Here is a 14,153-nt window from a genome sequence, read left to right as displayed (position 1 = left end):
ATCCTAATATTAGCACAAATCTAGGTGTCATCCAGTTCAATATTCTACCAAATTGCAGAATTCTGTCACAAAATTCTGAAAGGTTCTTGCTCATCTTTTCTTTAAAATTTTCCAGGGATGAGTAACTTGGTACTTCACATGTAATCTCATTCTTTAAAAAGCAAAACAAAACAAAAACTTCTAATTATAAAACTCTGTTTTCTAAGTTGAATTCTGTTCTTACTTCTGTAGTGATGTATGAAGGCTTACTCCCTTTCCACAAGCAGTCCCTTTTGTGCTTTTGTAATGGATATTATGCTCTAATCTCTCCCAATTCAATACAAGCGCTTCTAGCACCTGCAACAGTTTGCTATTTGCCCTTGTTGCTGGGCCCAATGTTTTCCTGGTTGAGGTACTATGGAATTGTTCAAAGTTGATTTGGTTGATATATTTCAGCAAAGAACAAAATATAACAAAAGTGAGACAGTATAGAATCACAAAATTAATGTCATAAATCTTAAAGCGCCTATTTAGATCACTCTCCATTCTATCTCATAATCCTGTGGTCAAAATTTCACATGGATACCTCTAGTAATGGAGAAGTTTCTGAGTCTAAAGACAATTATTTCTATTTTAGACAATGAAGCAACTTTTGAAGTCTTTAGTTTTAGTAGAAATCAGACATTCTTCAGTTTACACGTTTAGTCTTGCTTCTAATATTTTAGACTCAAACATAAATGTAATTGCTTTCACATGAAAAATATTCAAACATTTAAAGATAGATAGTTATGCACTGTCTCCTACTCCCATCCTTCAAATCTGCATTTATTTTGTTTTATTCTAAATATTACTGTTTGATTGCACAACCTGAGATTGCAGAAAGATTTTTGATACTAAATCATACCTACATTTAGTTAATGGTCTAATAAAATTCTTACTGTTAGTTCCTACAGACTACACTTTTTTTTCATTTATGTGATTTTCTATATTTTCAAATTTTCTCACTATCAAATTATTGAGATCTAGAGATTAGGATGTGAGTTTGGGAAAACTGACAAAAGAGAGTATTAGATCCACTTTCACTCTTATAATATTCAGGCACAGACATACCCCAGGCCACTGTTTCTCTAAGTCTTATACACTTCCTACGCATCGGTCATTCCTTGATTTATTTCTTCATTCCATATATACTTATCATATGCTTATTTGTGTACAAATAGTATTAATAGTGCAAACAGGAAACAGATTAGACAAAAACTCTGCCTTTGTTGAACTTAAAATCTAGTGACAGGCTTTTATATCACATTGAAGGAGATCTCTTGAGTACTAATACTTAGGATGAGGTTAAGTTAGAGAGAGAGAAAGAAAATAAGTTAATGATGCAGTCCAAACTGTTAAGTTGATATGACAAAAATTGTGAAGTTGGGACACACTTGACTTAGATTAGATAAACTCTCATTGAATCCGTGCGGTTCCATTTGACCTAGCCTAGGCTCCAAAACTAGGTATGTACGACCAACGTTCAGCTGGTAGTACATGTTCCCTTTGCTCTGGGATCAAAATACCTGGGTTTGAGTCTTGGTTCCAGCACCCACTGTTTGTGTGAACCGGGGCAACTTTTTAAAATTCAGTATTTTTGTTGGAAAATGAAAATTAAGATAGTCTCTACCTCGGTGGTTTATTTTAAAGCATTAATTGAATAATCTATGTGAAGAACTAAGCACAGTGCTTGATACATAGAAATAAATCAGTGAAGTAGCTTTTCTATCATCATCATTATTGATATCATTTTGCTATTTCTTCAGGACCCCTCCCTAGATTGCTGTAGCATGGTGGAATTTGGAGATTCAGGATCTTACCTGTGGCTGAGCCAGCCACGATATTCCCCTTAACATGACTAAACTTTAGGCAGGTTTCTTCCTGACTATAGATCTCAGACCGCCCTTTTCTTAGAGCATTTGCTTTAAAGACTTGCAATTATAAATTCTTTTCTGCCCTTTTGAGATGTAAATCTTCTCCCAAGATTTTGTTAGTTTTACAACTCAGGAATGTCTTTCTCAAGGACTTGAGAGCCATCTCTTTAAAGTCTAACTATCAAGAAAGATAGGACCCCCATCTTCCAGTCTCTGTGGGGATACAAAAACCTAACTTCAATACGGGACAATTGGCAAACAGAGATGGCCTAACAATACTGACCAACCTCCCTTCTGAGCTCCTCCACTGCTTTTCTACTAGCTTACCCAACACTTTTTGCTTTAGCAGAGTTGGGTTGAATCTCTCTTCCCTTTTGCATTAGTCTTGAATAAAGTCTTCTTTGCAATTTTTTTTGACAGATTACAACCAAATAATGCAACTTTTAATGTAGAGTTCAAGTTTGAGCTTAACCAAAGTTTTCCCTAGGATCCCAACATGTCTGGGCATGCCTCAAAGACTGGTTGGGTGTGTCTATTTGGAAACTATGTGCATCATAAACTAAGCTGCTTCTTGGGAAAGGCATTATACCAAGGGAAGAGGGAGAAAAGCTCAGAAGGTGGGTGTTATAGCAACGCCCCAGCCGTGACAGGAAGGGACCCTTTCAAGTGCATAATGGTGCAACTCAGACAGGCTTCAGACTCAGCCCCTGTTGCTGCCTATTTAATTCCTAAAGAAGGAACTGCAAATAAAATTGAAAGAACCGGTTCGCCAACAATTCTGCAAGATTCTAAAACATCCTTGAGAGTCAAGGATGTAAAACAGAAGAAGGACGAAAATGCAGCTGCACTTGGATGGAAAAAATAGCATGACCTGGGTGAAGATGTCAACTAATGAGCCGCATGAGTAGTACTAGTTAATAGAACTCAGAAGCCTGCCTACAGCATAGTAGTATTCCTGGAAGATCAGCACAGTAGACTTTTGGTAGCATCAACAGGAGATGAAACTATAGACAATTGCATACACATGGCACAACAGTCTGCCTTTGTATGTATCTGAAGCTTCTGAATTAGATATCAAAACAATGAGGCAGAACAAGACAGAAGGAAAGCAATAGCTACATAGCCTGTTTATCTGAAACATTCTCTCAAGTCCCTCAGAAATAGTTAGCTGAAGGTTTTCTGGGAAAATTACCTGCTGGTTACACAGTAGAGAAAGGGAGAATTATTGTTGCTATTAATGTGACAGCAATGTTTTTACCCTCAGATGGGTTTGTGTAGATACCAGTCATATTTGCAATCTTCTCCCCAGCATATTTCTTAGAATCTATCAAATTCTGGTTCTATAATCTAGGCCCAGAAAATCAAAACATTTTTAAAATAGCACATATCCAGTTAGATTTTGATTTTCTCAGTGTAAACTTGCCTTTTAAATAGAAGACTTCAATTAGGAAAGAGAAAAATATATATATTTTGCTGTATAAGTCCTCAACTATCTTCAATTATGAACCAGGAAATTAAAAAGAAAGAAATTATATTACAGATTTCAGGAGGTTAGAATTATTCACTCTATCGTGGATCAGAAATATACAGCAGCCACTGGGATGTATATATCCTCAGATTCTTAATCATGACTTGGTACTTCCCTCAGGAATATAGCGTTCCTTCCAGTGATTCCTGCTTCCCCAGGGTGACATCTTCTTGTCCTTAGCAGTGATAATGAGGAAGCCCTGTCTACCTGGCTCGATTAGGATTTTTTTTTTCACAATTTAGATTCTGTGAATGTTCTGTGTTTTCTTTTGACTCTGAAGTGTTATTTCTCAAAAGATCTGATTTACTATTTCTTAAAATGTGTGTATGTTATTTAGCCTCTGTAGTGTATGTTTCTTCTGCTTTTTTTCTCTTCTATATCAATTTTTTAGGTTGCCAAAGAAACACTATTTTGAACTCATAACTGGATTTGCAAAATATCCTTCAATTATTCAATTTTATTGAGGAAATCTTCATCCGTTTTTAATAAGGTTGCAGTCCTTAAATCTTGTCATTTTCTTTTAAATCTAAGGCCAATTTAACTTTGAAGCACACATAACCGGTGAGTCACTTAGGAAAATATGCTTAGCACACACGTTCATGACCTTGGAACAGTTCCCTTGATGTTCTGTCTCTTAGGTATCAAGAAAAACTAGAGTCTATCCTGGCTTCCCCTGGAAACTTGCACTATTCCTGGACTGTTTTTCCTGTGCTTATTATTCCATGTTATTTCTTATAAAGTATTACTCCTCCCTTTTGTGCTGGTTTTTGCTAACATAGTGAAACACTAATTGCCACGTATTTGTTTTAGTTAGTGTTAGCACAGGTTCCTTCAGAAACAGCGTGAACCTTCATCGGAATAATTCAAAAGTCTTTATTACTTATTTTAGCTTCTTCTACAAATATGCACGTGCACACAGCTATGTGCATACATGTGATTGTGTGTGTCTGTTTTTCTGCATAAAAAGAAATCTGAAGCCAATGTTTTGGTTTTTAGAGACTTTAGAGAGAACTAATGTTAGAATCCTAGCAAATTTTCCAATACACCTGTAGGCCCTGATTCAAAGAGTTATCTAAGTATGCTTGAACCATTCCTAGTTAGTTTAGCTTTCCTCTACAGGATAAATTATCTCAGCCTTTAATTGTACCTTCCCCTCACTGATAAAAGCTTAATAAAAAATACTATGTGAAAAAACAAAAAAAAATTTCAGAGTGAGTGAATAGCAAGCTTGCTGTGGTCCACAAATGTGACATAGTATTAAAAAAAAAAACTAGGTACAATCTTTGACTACATACATGAATAATTACAAGAATTAGGTAGTTGATATTATGAGCATACTGTGCAGATAGCTCTGATCAGAGCTGGAGAATCCCACATGAATTGCCACGTTTTATAAGACACATCTTACAGCACTTTGACAATACATGATCAGAATGATCAAAGCTCTTAAACAATGTCATGTTAGAAATCACCCCTGAGGATCCATTGTTTTCATCTTTTTTTTCATGTATTGAACAAATATAGATTGACTGAGAGCTATGTGCTGTGGCCCTTTTATTCTCATGGGAGAGAGAAGAAAATAATGTAACATAATGTAACAAAATGCAATGTCACATAACAATGTAATATGATGTGTGTTTTTGGTGTGTAAAATGCAGAAAGATGATAAATGCTTTGGAGAAAAAGAAATCAATAAAGTGAATACTATATGTTGGGAGGAAGGGAATGGTCAGGGAATGCCTTACAAAGATGGTGACATTTAAGTAAAAGACTGATGGCATGAGGAAGAAAGAGGAACTTGTGAGGGGGTAGTTGAACTGCTCTCAGGCAGGAAGCAGCACCAACAAATAAAAACTCCATGAGGCTATAATTTGTCTGCAGCAGTTGAGGAAATAAAATGAGGACAATGTGGCAGAAATAATCGATGTGGAGAATAGAGATGAGGCCAGTAAGACAACGGTCTAGAAGGACAGATCTTCAAGAGCCTTGCAGGCCATTTTCAGGACTTTGATTATTATTCTGAGTAAGACGTGAGCTGTAGAAGGACTACGTTAGAGGGACGACATGGTCAGCCTCCAGTTTTAACAAAACCACTCTGGCTGCTCTGATGTAAATAGTCTGTGAGGATGGAAATAGATAAATTAGTTAGAACGTTTTTGTAACAAAAAATCAAAACATAATGGTTAATTATCACCATTGTTGATAAAAGGGAAAGTGGTCAGAAGTGGTAAGATTCTGGATGTATTTTGAAGTTTGAGTCAACAGAATTTGCTGATGCAGTATATTTGGGGCACAGGACAATATTCTAAGTATGGATATTTATAGCAAATCCCTGGTCTGTACTGTAGTGTGGGACTATAAAAATTGCCCTGCAAACTGAAACCACACAAAGAAATCTTAGTAACCAGTGGGAAAACTTAGGATTGTCTCATGACTTTTAAAAATTGTTGTAAAAACCTTAAAAACTCTGGTACTGTCATTTATAAATGTGTAGAGAAATGAAAAATAATGTATCAAAACTAGTATTTAGTACGTTGTAACATAAAACATTGGAAACATTGAGATTTAAAGTACCATTTTTTTTGTAAAAAATGATGAGTAGTTTGTAGAGTTTGAACAGTGTTTGCCTTCTTCTCATGAAATATAAATTTAGAGCAACTTCTGACATTTTATCCCTTGCTCTTTCACTCTTGTGAAATATCTACAGGATTTCCTTTAATGTGAAGTTTTTGCCAGTGTTGTTGCCTCTAGTGTATTTTCATCCTTTTGCTACAACCACTTTTTTCAGTTATATTGATAAGTTTGCCTTTACTAAATTTCTCTGGTTGCAAGTTTAAAGTCTCTCAAACATTAGCAATGTAAATATTTGCATGGTCAACTATTTCTGCTACATCTCCATTTACATTTGATTCAGATTTCACTTTCAGCATCCTGACTTTTTGTTTCATTGCTGCACTTTCATATTTGTTGGCCAGTTCCCTCTATTGATTACTCTAAAATGCCACCTTGGAATCAGGCAGAGCAAAATGGCGGGGTGAGCTGACCCAGGATTCTCTCCCTTCCAAAATACAACAAAGGATTGGAAAAACTGAATTTCAGAGAATAAATCTAATGCCAACATGTTAGAGACATACAATACCAAGAAGGTGGAAAACATAAACCTTGTTGACAGCCTCAGAGGCACTGGAACGGGTAGGAGAGAACATCGCTCCCTCCCCTAGAGTCTGCGAGCCCTGCTGCGTGGGTCCAGGAAGGAGCGCAGGAGGGGCCACGCAACCAGGGGATCATCCAGGACTCCTGCCGCTGGTTCAGTGGAAACCCATTGACAGGGGAAAGCTTCTGTGAGCAGGGACCCCATAAACCCAGGGCCTCGGGAGACCACAGAACAGAACTGATCTGAATCTAGATCAGCGCTGGAGAATAGCAGCCACTCCCTCACGGAAAAGCTCACTGGGCGTGCCATCTTGCCCAAAGGTGGAGAGCTCATAACATGCGGCTGTCGACCCCCATCTAGTGGTGACAGGCTGTAACTGCAACAGAATTCTACCACCATGTGACAAAAACACTCCTCTACCATCCAGCGATTTATAAAAGCACCAGAGCAGAAGGAAAACAATAAAAACATAGAATTAAGTCCTGAGGACTTGGAATTAGGTAAACTAAGTGATAATGAGTTCAGAGCAGCTATAATCAAAAAACTCAGTGAGGGAGAGAGAAAGATAGAGAAACAAGCCAATGAGTTCTGGAGTTACTTCACAAAAGAGATTGAAATTATAAAGAAGAATCAAACAGAATTACTCGAGATGAAAAACACAATGGACCAGATAAAACAGAATACGGATTCCTTGAATTCCCGTGTAGACACCATAGAAGAGCAAATTAACATAATTGAAGATAGACAGGCTGAATGGCTCCAGACAGAGGAAGAAAGAGAGCTAAGAATTAAAAAAAAACAAGGGAAATCTCTGAGAGATAGTGGATTCAATGAGGAGTAAGAACTTAAGGATCATAGGAATTCCCAAGAACATGGAAAAGGAAAATGGAGCAGAAAGTGTGCTTAACGAAATTATTGAAGAGAACTTCCCAGATCTAGGGATTGATGGAGAAATGTGTGTAGAGGAAGCTTTCAGATCTCCTAGATTTGTCAATGTAAAAAGACCTACTGCAAGGCACATAGTAGTACAATTGGCAAGAAGGAAAGATAAAGAAAGAATACTCAGGGAAGTAAGAAAAAAGAAGAGAATAACCTACAAAGGAGCCCCTATCAGACTGTCAGCAGATTTCTCTACAGAAACCTTACAAGCTAGGACAGAATAGAGTGACATATTCAAAACTTTACAAGATAAAAATCTTCAGCCAAGAATCCTCTATCCAGCAAGAATTTCCGTCAGATATGAGGGAGAAGTTAAATCTTTTCCAGAAAAACAAAAGTTAAGGGAATTTGTAACTAAAAGCCCTCCACTACAAGAAATCCTCAAGAAGGCTCTCATACCTGAAAAAAGAAAAAAGGGAGAAAGGGGTCACAATCCACACACTAGGGAGACCGATGGATAGAACCAAAACAGGATAACAAATATTCAACTATAGCATTAGGGTAAAGGTAGGGAAACTACCAAAGCAAGGATGATCTTATCACTCTAACTACAAATTCATAACACGAGTTGGAATAAGAAATGAAAATAATTATTTAGGAGGGGAAGAGCAAAGGGTCTAAATCAGCATTGGCCAAGTAAGTAAGAGACCACCAGAGGATAGACTATATTATACACGAGATTCTAAATACAAACTGCAGGGTAGACACTAAAATAAAATACAGAATAGAGTCAGAAATCATAAATAAGGAAAAATCTAAGAAACTGAGCATAAGAAATTGCAGTATTAAGTGGGTAGGCTAAAGCACACAGGAAAAGAAACGCAGGAAAGCAAGATAATGAGTGACAGATTGACAGCATTAAGTCCACATGCATCAATAATCACTCTCAATGTAAACAGATTGAACTCTCCAATAAAAAGACACAGAGTGGCAAAATGGATTAAAGAACAAGATCCAACAATTTGTTGCCTCCAGGAAACACACCTCAGCCCCAAGGACAAACACAGGCTCAGGATGAAGGGGTGGAGGACAATACTTCAAGCTAATAGCAAGCAAAAAAAGGCAGGTGTTGCAATTCTTATATCAGACCAAGTGGATTTCAAAATAAGACAGGTAAAGAGAGACACAGAGGGACAATATATAATGATCAAAGGGACACTTCATCAAGAAGAAATAATGCTTATAAATATCGATGCACCCAACACAGGAGCACCAAGATTCATAAAGCAACTATTAACAGACCTAAAGGAAGATGTTAAAAACAACACAATAATAGTAGGGGACCTCAACACCCCACTCACATCAATTGACAGATCATCCAGACAGAAAATCAACAAGGAAATAGTGGAGCTAAATGAAAAACTAAAACAATTGGACTTAATAGACATATATAGATCACTTCACCCTAAAAGAGCTGAATACACACTCTTCTCAAGTGCACATGGAAAATTCTCAAGGATAGACCATATGTTGGGAAACAAGGCAACCCTCTGCAAATTTTTAAAAAAATGAAATAATAACAACCATCTTCTCTGATCATAATGCTATGAGGCTAGAAATTAATTACAAGAAAAAAGCTGAGAAAGGCACAAAGATGTGGAGACTAAACAACACACTACTGAACAAGCAATGGATCATTGAAGAAATTAAAGAAGAAATAAAAAAATACCTGGAAAAATGAAAATGATAGCATGCCATACCAACTCATATGGGGTACAGCAAAAGCTGTATTAAGAGGAAAATTCATCACAATACAGGCACATCTTAACAAACAAGAAAAATCCCAAATAAGCATTCTTAAACTACACCTAACTGAACTAGAGAAAAAAGAGCAAATAAGCCCAAAGTCAGCAGAAGGAGAGAAATAATAAAAATCAGAGCAGAAATAAATACTATTGAAACGAAAAAGGCAGTAGAAAGGATCAATGAAACAAAGAGCTGGTTTTTTGAGAAGATAAATAAAAGTGACAACCCTCTAGCCAGACTTACAAAGAAAAAAAGGGAGAAAGCTCAAATAGACAAAATCAGAAATGAAAGAGGAGAAATAACAACAGAATCTGCAGAAATACAACGGATTATATGAGAATACTACGAAAAACTATATGCCAACAGAATGGATAACCTAGAGGAAATGGATAAATTCTTGGACTCCTACAATCTCCCAAAGCACACTCAAGAAGAGGCAGACAATTTGAACACACCAATCACAAGGAAAGAGATTGAAACAGCAATCAAAAACATCCCAAAGAATAAAACCCCAGGAACAGATGGCTTTCCTGGGGAATTCTACCAAACTTTCAGAGAGGATTTAATCCCTATCCCTTTCAAGCTATTCCAAAAAATTAGGGAAGATGGAACACTTCCTAACACATTCTATGAAGCCAACATCACGCTGATACCAAAACCTGACAAGGACACCATGAAAAAAGAGAACTACAGGCCAATATCACTGATGAACATAGATGCAAAAATTCTAAACAAAATTTTGGCAACCAGAATTCATCAATTCATCAAAAGGATCATACATCATGATCAGGTGAGATTCATACCAGGGACACAGGGATGGTTCAACATCTGCAAATCAATCAACGTGATACACCACATCAACAAACTGAGGAATAAAAACCACATGATCATCTCAATAGATGCAGAGAAGGCATTTGACAAGATCCAACAGCCATTTATGATAAAAACTCTGAACAAAATGGGCATAGAAGGAAACTACCTCAACATAATAAAGGCCATATATGGCAAACCCATAGCCAACATCATACTCAATGGGCAAAAACTGAACGCCATCCCCCTGAAAAAAGGAATGAGACAAGGGTGCCCTCTATCACCACTCTTACTTAACATAGTACTGGAGGTCCTGGCCAGAGCAATCAGGCAAGAAAATGAATCCAAATAGGGAGGGAAGAAGTGAAACTCTCTCTGTTTGCAGACGACATGATCTTATATATAGAAAACCCCAAAGAATCCATTGGAAAACTCATAGAAGTAATCAACAACTACAGCAAAGTTGCAGGGTACAAAATCAATTTGCATAAATCAGTAGCATTTCTATACTCTAATAATGAACTAACAGAAAAAGAACTCAAGAACACAATACCATTCACAATTGCAACACGAAGAATAAAATACCTCGGGGTAAATTTAACTAAGCAAGTGAAGGACCCATATAATGAAAATTACAAGGCCTTTCTGAGAGAATTGGATGACGACATAAGGAGATGGAAAGACATTCCATGTACATGGATTGGAAGAATAAACATAGCTAAAAGGTCTGTTCTACCTACAGCAATCTACAGATTCAATGCCATCCCAATCAGAATCCCAATGACATTCTTTACAGAATTAGAACAAAGAATCCTAAAATTCATATGGGGCAACAAAAGACCCTGAATTTCCAAAGCAATCCTGAGAAAAAAGAACAAAACGGGAGGCATCACAATCCCTGACTTCAAAACATACTACAAAGCTACAGGAATCAAAACAGCATGGTACTGGTACAAAAACAGGTGCACAGATCAATGGAACAGAACTGAAAGCCCAGAAATAAAACCACACATCTATGGACAGCTTATCTTTGACAAAGGAGCTGAGAGCATACAATGGAGAAAAGAAAGTCTTTTCAACAAATGGTGCTAGGAAAACTGGAAAGCCACATGTAAAAGAATGAAAATTGACCATTCTTTTTCACCATTCACCAAAATAAACTCAAAATGGATCAAAGACCTAAAGGTGAGACCTGAAACCATAAGGCTTCTAGAAGAAAATGTAGGCAGTACACTCTTTGGCATCAGTATTAAAAGGATCTTTTCGGACACCATGCCTTCTCAGAGAAGGGAAACAATCGAAAGAATAAACAAATGGGACTTGATCAGACTAAAGAGCTTCGTCAAGGCAAGGGAAAACAGGACTGAAACAAAAAAACAACCCACTAACTGGGAAAAAATATTTGCAAGTCATATATCTGACAAAGGCTTAATATCCACAATATATAAAGAACTCTCACAACTCAACAACAAAAAATCAAACAACCCAATCAAAAAATGGGCTGGAGACATGAACAGACATTTCTCCAAAGAAGATATACTGATGGCCAATAGGCACATGAAAAGATGCTCATCATCGCTGATCATCAGGGAGATGCAAATCAAAACTACACTACGATATCACCTTACACCCACTAGAACGACAAAAATATCTAAAACTAACAGTAACAAATGTTGGAGAGGTTGTGGAGAAAAAGGAACCCTCATACACTGCTGGTGGGAATGCAAACTGGTGCAGCCACTATGGAAAACAGTATGGAAATCCCTCAAAAAATTAAAAATAGAACTATCATACGATCCAGCCATCCCACTACAGGGTATTTATCCAAAGAGCTTGAAGTCAGCAATCCCAAAAGTCCTATGCACCCCAATGTTTATTGCAGCACTGTTTACAATAGCCAAGAGGTGGAAGCAACCTAAGTGCCCATCAACAGGCGAATGGATAAAGAAGATGTGGTACATATATACAATGGAATACTACTCAGCTGCAAAACAGAACAAAATCATTCCATTTGCAATAACATGGATGGACCTTGAGGGAATTATGTTAAGTTAAATAAGCCAGCTAGAGAAGGATAATCTGTGTATGACTCCACTCATATGAGAAATTTAAAAATGTGGACTAAGAGAACAGTTTAGTGGATACCAGGGGAAAGGTGGGGTGGGGGGTGGGCACAAAGGGTGAAGTGGTGCACCTACAACACGAATGACAAACATTAATGTATAACTGAAATTTCACAAAATTGTAACCTATCATTAACTCAATAAAAAATAAATAAATAAATAAAAATAAAATGCCACCTTGGATTATTGCTGGGATACAAGGAGGCAACATAACTGCATTCATTGCTGTCTGTGCAAGTACCGAATAACAGATGCACAGTGACCAATCACCCACAAACTGAAAGAAGTGATGTGACTGATGACATATCAAGGTACATCTGTTGTTTACATAATGATTTATAGACTGAAGAGCTGGCAGCAAAGTTGGTACTTTACATGATTGCTCATAGTTAATATACCATTATAACTGAAATTTAAACTTTGTTGTTGGGGGACTGGTATTATTTAACTAAACCTTGGTAACCAAAACTCATGCATATCACAAATTGTGCAAAGTGAGGATTTCCTGTGCTGTGGATAAGAGAAATATTAGGAGGATTCCAGTTGTTACTTTCAAATATATAAAGTGAGAAATATAGATGCCTCCTATGTAGTCAAGAAATGTAGCTCAAAGGTCTAGATGGTAATTTTTTACAGGTGGTAGGATTAATTCAAAACAAGATAAGGCTTATTGTCTGATAGTAGGAGGTGTTGCCTCTGAAATAAGGGAAAGCCCTATCGCTGGAAATTTTCTAACAGACACAAGATAACCATCTTTTGCCCAGGAGTGTCATATTGCCAACTCCAAAGTTAAGTAGGCCTTTCGACCAACTAACCATTGAGTTTTCATCTAGATGTAATATGCTGTCTCATTTCTGTACATTGGATGGAACCCCACTACTCAGGGACATCTTCTGCTCCTTCATTTCCTGTAGGGAGATGAAAGGAAGCTCTTTCTGAGAAGAATAGACCATTCAACAATGTTATAGGCTCTAGCACACTTTGACCACCTATGCATAACACTTTTAATCAGTTAATGGAATGTGCAAAATTTAATCAGCAAACCAACAGTGCACCAAAAATAGATTATATTTCAATAAGTAGAATTATAGGGTTTTTTTTCATATTTGGAAAAAAAATTACAATGCTGATTTGTGCATATATCATGACATATCTGTGGTACATACATGCATGTTCCTATAAACTGTAAAGCAAAGTATAGCCTAGTAAGTATGCATGGTAGTAATTTCATGCCATATGATATGCACTTATTTATTATACAATATAATATACTATCCTCTATATATGTGACTGTTACCAATATTTTGGTTGTAAAATTTTAGTAATAGTGGGAATTGCTATAACATGAAAAATGCTTCAGTAGCTTTAACCTCATCTCCACATTAGAAGATCAAATTAATTAATTTTATATTGGAAAACACTGTAAAGTTATTCCAGGAAAAAAATATAGGGCTGTTTTTGACAGTGAATTCAGTTTGTTTTATTTGAAAGTAATGTGAAGTCTTTGATGGTTTTCTGACAACATGTGACAGAGTTTCTTAATAGATAGTCTGTTAGTGGGTGGGATATGAATACATAGGATGGTAATCATATTTTCCAATTACAACTTTACTTTTCTTCATTTTTTTGTCAGGATGAGTAAAAATGCTTGTATAAAATAATCCTACTCACAGATTTGTTTGTCTCAACAAATAGAAATTCGCAGACGGATCCTGTTCATAATTTGCATTTTTAAATTGTACTATTTATTGCACTATATGCATACATATTTTTACTCTTTTGTGAGCCAATTTTGAACCATGATCCATTTCTGCAAATTGAGAATGTAAAGCAACATTATGGAAAAAGACCAAAAAGAAACACCAAAAATGTTCAATAATGTGCAAATGACATGAAAATTCTTTAGCTAAAATGAACCTTATCTTGTTAATATTAACGCACACGGTCTTTTTATCTTATGC

This window comes from Equus asinus, chromosome 11, assembly GCF_041296235.1.
Source record: "Equus asinus isolate D_3611 breed Donkey chromosome 11, EquAss-T2T_v2, whole genome shotgun sequence".
NCBI lineage: Eukaryota > Metazoa > Chordata > Mammalia > Perissodactyla > Equidae > Equus > Equus asinus.
Note: the sequence above shows the minus strand (reverse complement) of the source record.